Genomic DNA, 6,751 nt, shown 5'->3' on the forward strand with positions numbered 1-6,751 from the left:
GCATTCCACACAGCCACCACTCTCTGGGTGAAGTAGTTTCTCCTCATCTCTGTCCTAAATGGTCTACCCCGTATTTTTAAGTTGTGTCCTCTGGTTCGGCACTCCCCCATCAACGGAAATATGTTCCCTCCTGCCAGAGTGTCCAGTCCTTTCATAATCCTATACGTTTCAATCAGATCCCCTCTCATTCTTCTAAACTCAAGGGTATACAAGCCCAGTCGCTTCAGTCTTTCCGTGTAAGGCAATCCTGCCATTCCAGGAATTGACCTCGTGAACCTACGCTGCACTCCCTCAATAGCCAGAATGTCTCCTTCATTTACTTAGCCAAATACTCTGCTGTGCGCTCAGTGAGTGTAGTCTGCTAGGTAATACTCCCTTTCGACCACAGCGCAGTGGAGTTTTACCACAAAGAAGGCACTGAACAGAGACAAAGTGTGATGCTCACTGCCTGCTGAAGCCTGCAGGGGGCAGCATGAACAGGGAAACACACAATCAGAAATCACAGGAGAAAATCAAAAGGTTTGGCAGCAAGAGATTGGAGGAAATTAAATTAGTATTCATGAAATCTGGAATGTGCCATTGATGGTGACCATGAAATTATGATTTTTTTTTAAAACCACAATCTAACTGGTTCACTAATACTCTTTAGGAAAGGGAATTTTCAATGTGTTTGACACTTAACCACTCAGATTGCTTAGGGTAGTCTAGCAAGCAAATCAGTTCAAAGGCTAGTAGGGATGGACAACAAAATGTTGGTTTTGTCAGCAAATCCCACATCTATAAAGTAAATAAAAATACCATGCATTAGTCAGAATGAAATGGGTCTGGGTGGGTTACCCTTCGTAGGGTCGGTGTGGACTGGTTGGGCCGAACGGCCACTTTCCACACTGTAGGGAATCTAATCTAATAGTCACTATTAAAGCAGACTGATTACCATAGGTCTGCAGTAAGTAAAAAGAATCATGTGGGACCTTACACCAAAGGGAAAATGATCTGCAGATATTGTTGGGAAGATAGGAATCCATTCACCACCAAATAGCTCCTCTTTGTTCCCGTCAGGAAACCACTTGCCCTCTCCTCATACTAACAAAACATTAATGGCCTGGCAAATTAACTGCCCATCCCCATTCAATCAACTGCATTTTACCAGCCCAACTCAAAAAAAAAGTTAAAACGAGACACCGAATGATAGGATAGTTGGGCATGTGGCCAAAGAGATGGACTTTATAGAGCACTTCAGGATGCACAACGGTTTAGGAGTGAATACCAGAAGTTGTGGCCAAGGAGGCTGCCGTTAGTCTCCAGTGAAAAAGCCAACCAAAGTCATTGATGCTCAAGAACCCAAAGCAAATAGGCATGAATCTGAAGGAGTTCAGGGTTAAAACAAGTAAAAAGGTTAAAACAAAAAGCACTTGCAAGTGGCCTCTTTTCTGAAAGGAGGAAGGGAAGGAGTGTGAACCTGGAGATACTGGAGCTTGGAGGGAGCCAAAATCTCAAGCAGAAAGAAACAATAAACAAAGTACCTTTAGCACAAGGGAAGTTATTGATTTTAAACAAGTTTCATAATGTGTTTAAGTGTTGTTGGTTGATCATTCAGAGGTGCAACAAGACACATGAACCCCACAGAACATACACCGTTCCACATAGGAACTCCAGGAAATTCTACAACCACACATGGCATCATCAGCTGGAGGAGCTTAAGCAGCAGTTAACATCACTACAGTGCATTTGAACAGTGAGTGTTATATAGATAGCGTGTTTCTAGAGATGGTTACTCTGCAGGTGAAGTTTAAGCAGACTGAGGGAGAACAGGTGTCAGTCATAGTCCAATAGGACCAAGCAGATCATCGTCAAGTCCCCCAAATGCACCAGGATAATAATTGTCTCCCTAAATGCTACATGGAGGTTAATACTGAGTGGGTGGAAGATACTGAGGAACCGTGGAAGCACTTGGAGGTTGCTACAATGATATAGCTGGACAGGAGGTTGAATTGGTGGAGGGTTGGCACATTAATTTGAGGCAGCTAGGAAAAACAAATTAAAAAAGGTAGCAAACTATAGATTATTTCAACAGTCATGTGTTGGTGAATACAGAAGAAACGAAAAGAGCATAGATGAAGGAGGTGGAGCACTGGGACCAGCTTTTGGGGTGACAGGAACCGTACACACCAGAAAGGTTGGATCTTAGCAGGAGTGGAGTCAATATCCTGGCTAGGAGACTGGCAAGTAGTGTTGAGAAAGGGTTAAATTAATTTAGCAAGGAAGTGAGAACTGCAGTGTAGATTTAGAAGAGAAACAAAACCAGAAATAAGAAATTATAAAATTAATAAATAAGCAAGCAATGTTTAGAAATAGCTAACATAGGAGTTAGATAAAGGCCACTTCTGGAATACTGCACTCAAGTCTGGTCTCCCTTCTACAGGAAATATGTTGTGAAACTTGAAAGGCTTCAGAAAAGATTTATTGGAACGTTGTCAGGGTTGGAGGGTTTGGGCTATAAAGGTGAGGCTGAAGAGGCTGAGGCTATTTTGACTGTGGTGTCATAGGCTTAGGGGTCACCTTATACAAGTTTATAAAATCATGTGGAGCAAGGATACAGTGAATAGTCAAGGTCTTTCCCATAGGCTAGGGGAGACCAAAACTAAAGGATTCAGGTTTAAGGTGAGAGGGCAAAGATTTAAAAGGGATCTAAGGGACAACTTTTTCACTGAGGGTGGTGCGTGTATGGAATGAGCTACCAGAGTAAGTGCTGGAGGCTGGTACAATTACAACATTTAAAAAGGCGTCTGGATGGGTTTATGAATACAAAGGATTGAGAGAGATATGGGCCAATGCTGGCAAAATTAATTTCAGATCTCTGGTTGGCATGAACAGGTTAGACCAAAGGGTCTATTTCTGTGCTGTATATCTCGACACTCATGGTATATACTTCAATGCAAGAAGTCTAAAAGATAAGTCAGATGAGATGAGGGCACAACACTTAAAGAGGATAATATTGTTGGCTTTACTGACATATAGCTTAAAAAAAAACATACAGCACGCTCAACATTTCCTGATGAGAAATTTTGGAGGAACGTCAGGAGGTTTGTTTGGTTAAAGTTACAAGCTGTGAAGAACAGCAATATACTACAGCATCAAATAATGGGCATATCAAAAATAGTAAGTGCCAGAAATACTAAGAAGGAGAAACAGCTAACGTTCTAAACAGTTAAAACTGAGTCAAATAAGAATCTGCCTCAGAACAGTCCTGAAAATTCAAATTCAGCTTGAAATGTTAACATGTCTCTCTCTCTCCATCGATACTGCCAGATTTCCAGCACTAATTTCAGATCTCCAGCAAATACAGCATTTTGCTTTTTTTCTAAAGGATTAAATGGATTGGGGCTCTTGTAACACAGTGGTAGTGTCCCTACCTATGAGCCAGGAGACCTAGGTTCAAGTCCCAACTGCTCCAGAGATATATTTCAAAATCTCTGAACCGGGTGGTTGATTAGAACATTCTAGAAGGGTTGAACTGAGGAAGCAAAACAAAAAAGGAGCCAGTCACACTTCTGGGAGTGTGCAATGTACCAAGTTCAAACAGACAGGGCAATACAAGAGAAAAAAAATATAGGCAAATTACCAAGTGCAGAGGTAATGGGGTTGCAGTTCTTATAGATTTCAAGTAAAATGAACTGGTATAAATTCAATGTAAAAAGTATACACTACTGCACTCAGGAGATTTTTAAGTCAGAATATAGCACAAATGGAAGATAAATTTCCAGGCTTCAGGAATTAACCTGGGCAAGGTGGAACAGTAAGTGAGGGGGCATTTTACAGATTGCGATCAGAATTCAGTTAAATTTCAAGGAATTATCAAAAAAAAGACATACAAGGAGCAAAAATTCCTAGTTGGGTAAAAAAAAATCAACTTTACTAAAGTGTTGTGAATTGGTACAAGTGGATTGGAAAAAAAAGCTATGAGTCAAGTTTCATGGCTATACAACATCTTTTACATCCTCAAGACATTCCAATTTGCTCCATAATGGAATATTGCCTTCAAATGTATTCACAGCTATGTAGGCAGTTAGTTTTAAACACAGCAATATCCCTCAACCAACAATGACGAAGAACCAGTTTGAGAGTTTTGGTGAAACTTGAAAAGATGAACATTGACCTAGATAACCACCTTGCTGTTTGGAAATCAAACACTTGTATAGTCAGAGGAAAAGGAAGATAGGACATCTGTGGGGAGGGAATAAAAGGGAATCACAAACACATACACAGAGCCAGAAGTTCATATATCCCTGAGGAACCAGTTGCAATTTTATTAGTTTAAAAGAAGCAGTATTTCCTTTTAAAATTTTATTTTAAAATAGATTTTTAACTCCAACATGATATAGTAAAACTTTGAACATGATAAGTATTAAAAAAAACAAACAGTCATAAAACATGTGGAAGACATTGAGTAGACCTGGATGATACAATGTACAGCTCACATCAGCAGACTAGAGACATAATAAATGTCGAATTTGTATCATATACAACACTTGATTGGCCGCCACAAAGATGACAGGGTAAGAAACAAATTAGTGAACCCTGAAAAACCCTCATTGTAGCCAATAATCATACCTGCCCAATAAATCAGCAACTAATAATTCAGCCTGTTAAAATGTTATTTATAGGATTAGAAAATATTGAGGTTCAGAGAAGTACCCTTTATCCCGATAACAATCTATTGTTAAAAATAAAGAGAATGATGAAATGAGAAAATGGAAAAAAAAGTCAAAACAACTGGCATACAATTCTTCATCCTAGGGAACTCCTACATGCTTCTTAGTGCCAAGTTACAGGGTAGGTATGGTTGAGGCCAGGGATCAATAGTGTAATTTCAAAGGAGATTGGAAAAAGAATAATTCACAACTCTAATCTTAATATCAAGAGCCTATGAAGCAGAATTTCTTAGGTCAGCACTCCGCTACATTGTGATGCTGTTATCATCACACGGCCTAGCAATGAAACTTAGGTTAATGTGTAAATGAAAAGATTGCTTTCATCTTTTTGTAAAATATTAAATCTACAACCACGTAGCTTGCATTATTTACTGAAGGTGAATGGCGATTTGGAAGAGTAATGGGGATGGAGTAGGGGACAAATGGAAATTAGGAGCTCAATGGCATTCATTGACCTTCAATCAGCAAGTCCCTTTCTCTCCCTGCTGCTTAAATTAGCAGTGGTGAGTTGACCTTTGATATGACCACAAATAATGTTGGCAGCTTTTGTCAATTGTTCCCAGTTTGATCAATTTAAATTACTTGACGCACTAAATCAGAGGCTTACTGTGATAAATAATGTTCATTCTCAATCCTAGAATAGGAATGGTGTTTTCCTGAGCGTAGGTTAATAAAGGCAAGACTGAACACAATATTTGAAAGATAACCAATTGCAGCTAGTCTTGATTTGGCTGGCTCTCTTGATGTTTATGGAGAAAAGCCATAACTCTGCCCCACGTCAGGTATCAAAAACTCACTTGTTTAAATTTCAGAACACCAGCACTTAGTAAAGTATATCTGGGCTAACAAAGTGCGGGGATAAATAGTGGGGTTGGGGCAGGTCACGGAGTACTCTCTGAACTCAACATGATTATTGCACATCCATGAGAATACACACTTATATATTGCAAAGGGCATACTGAAACGCTCATCCAGTTTAGACAAAGCATTCAAAACCCTGATTGCATTAAACAATTCCTTCTTAACCTGTATTCTACCAACGTGACGCGTGTTGGACTTTGAGCAGTCTGTGAAAGTCAGGAAAAACAAGGCAGCTAGAGCCTCACAACAAGAACATGCATTTTCCGACAATGTCGCATGCTTCTTACACATAATGTGACACCAGCAATATTAATATTAAATCTTATTCTCCAGCACAGGATGTCAGGTTTACAAGTGTTTGCCTGAACAATATGATCTGCGCTTCTGAAACATTTAAGCATCTTTAACCTCCAGCTACCAGTTGGCTTACTGAGTCAGTTAACTTTCACACTTCATAGGTTTTACAACACGTCATCACCAATGACTATTGTGTATACACATTTCTTTTATTACAAAAAATAAAAGGTATGACAATCTGAACTGTAACAAAAAAGATTTATTGAACAAAATAGCTAAAAATTTATATTGGAGAAGGAAAAATCTATATCAGCCAATTTCCCAATAAGCATTGAAACAGGAAACCTGCATTTTTATGATTGGAATGAGACTTGCTCCTCTACTGCATTGATTCCTGTAGATGCATAGAGAACTAATGATATTATTTCGATTCCATTTAAAATGCTTAGTGAGCTACACCAATTCTCCCCTCTAAAGTCTTAAAGATTGCAGTTGTCCATTTCAGTGCCTGTACAGGAAATACATTTTCTGGCAATGTATCACATAATCAGAAGATATCCAGCTCACTAATTAAAAGCTTCGATTACTGGCGAAGCACAGCACAAATGTGCTTAAAGCTATGTTCCTTCTTGTTCTAGGAAAATGAAACAAAAGACTGGGAGAGAAGCCAGAATTCCAGAGAGGCGGATAATGCAGAGAGCTTGCACTAGTGAAAAGATTGTGAAGGCTGCACCCATTAAAGTTTCCTTATTCACCTATGGTTTCTGTTCTTCCATCCTCGGGTCCTTCCAGCTCTTCTTTCAGATTCTCAGCCTGTTTCACATTCACAGCAATTCTTTGCTGCCAAGCCAAGTGGATGGTCTTCATTAAGCTTTGCTGAA

At 39.4% G+C, this 6,751-nt stretch overlaps 1 protein-coding gene across 2 annotated transcripts in view; it reads right to left on the bottom strand.

Moving 5' to 3' along the window:
• Nucleotides 1-4,329: 4,329 nt before the first annotated feature.
• Nucleotides 4,330-6,751, bottom strand: part of LOC140464928 (sodium/hydrogen exchanger 3) — a 133,373-nt gene continuing 130,951 nt past the window's right edge. For both annotated transcript variants that reach the window (XM_072560566.1, XM_072560565.1), the window contains exon 17: nt 4,330-6,751. This exon is cut by the window's right edge and continues 268 nt beyond it. The gene's annotated coding sequence lies outside the window, so the exon portion shown is untranslated.

The sequence above is a fragment of the Chiloscyllium punctatum genome, chromosome 41, assembly GCF_047496795.1.
Source record: "Chiloscyllium punctatum isolate Juve2018m chromosome 41, sChiPun1.3, whole genome shotgun sequence".
NCBI classification, from domain to species: Eukaryota; Metazoa; Chordata; class Chondrichthyes; order Orectolobiformes; family Hemiscylliidae; genus Chiloscyllium; species Chiloscyllium punctatum.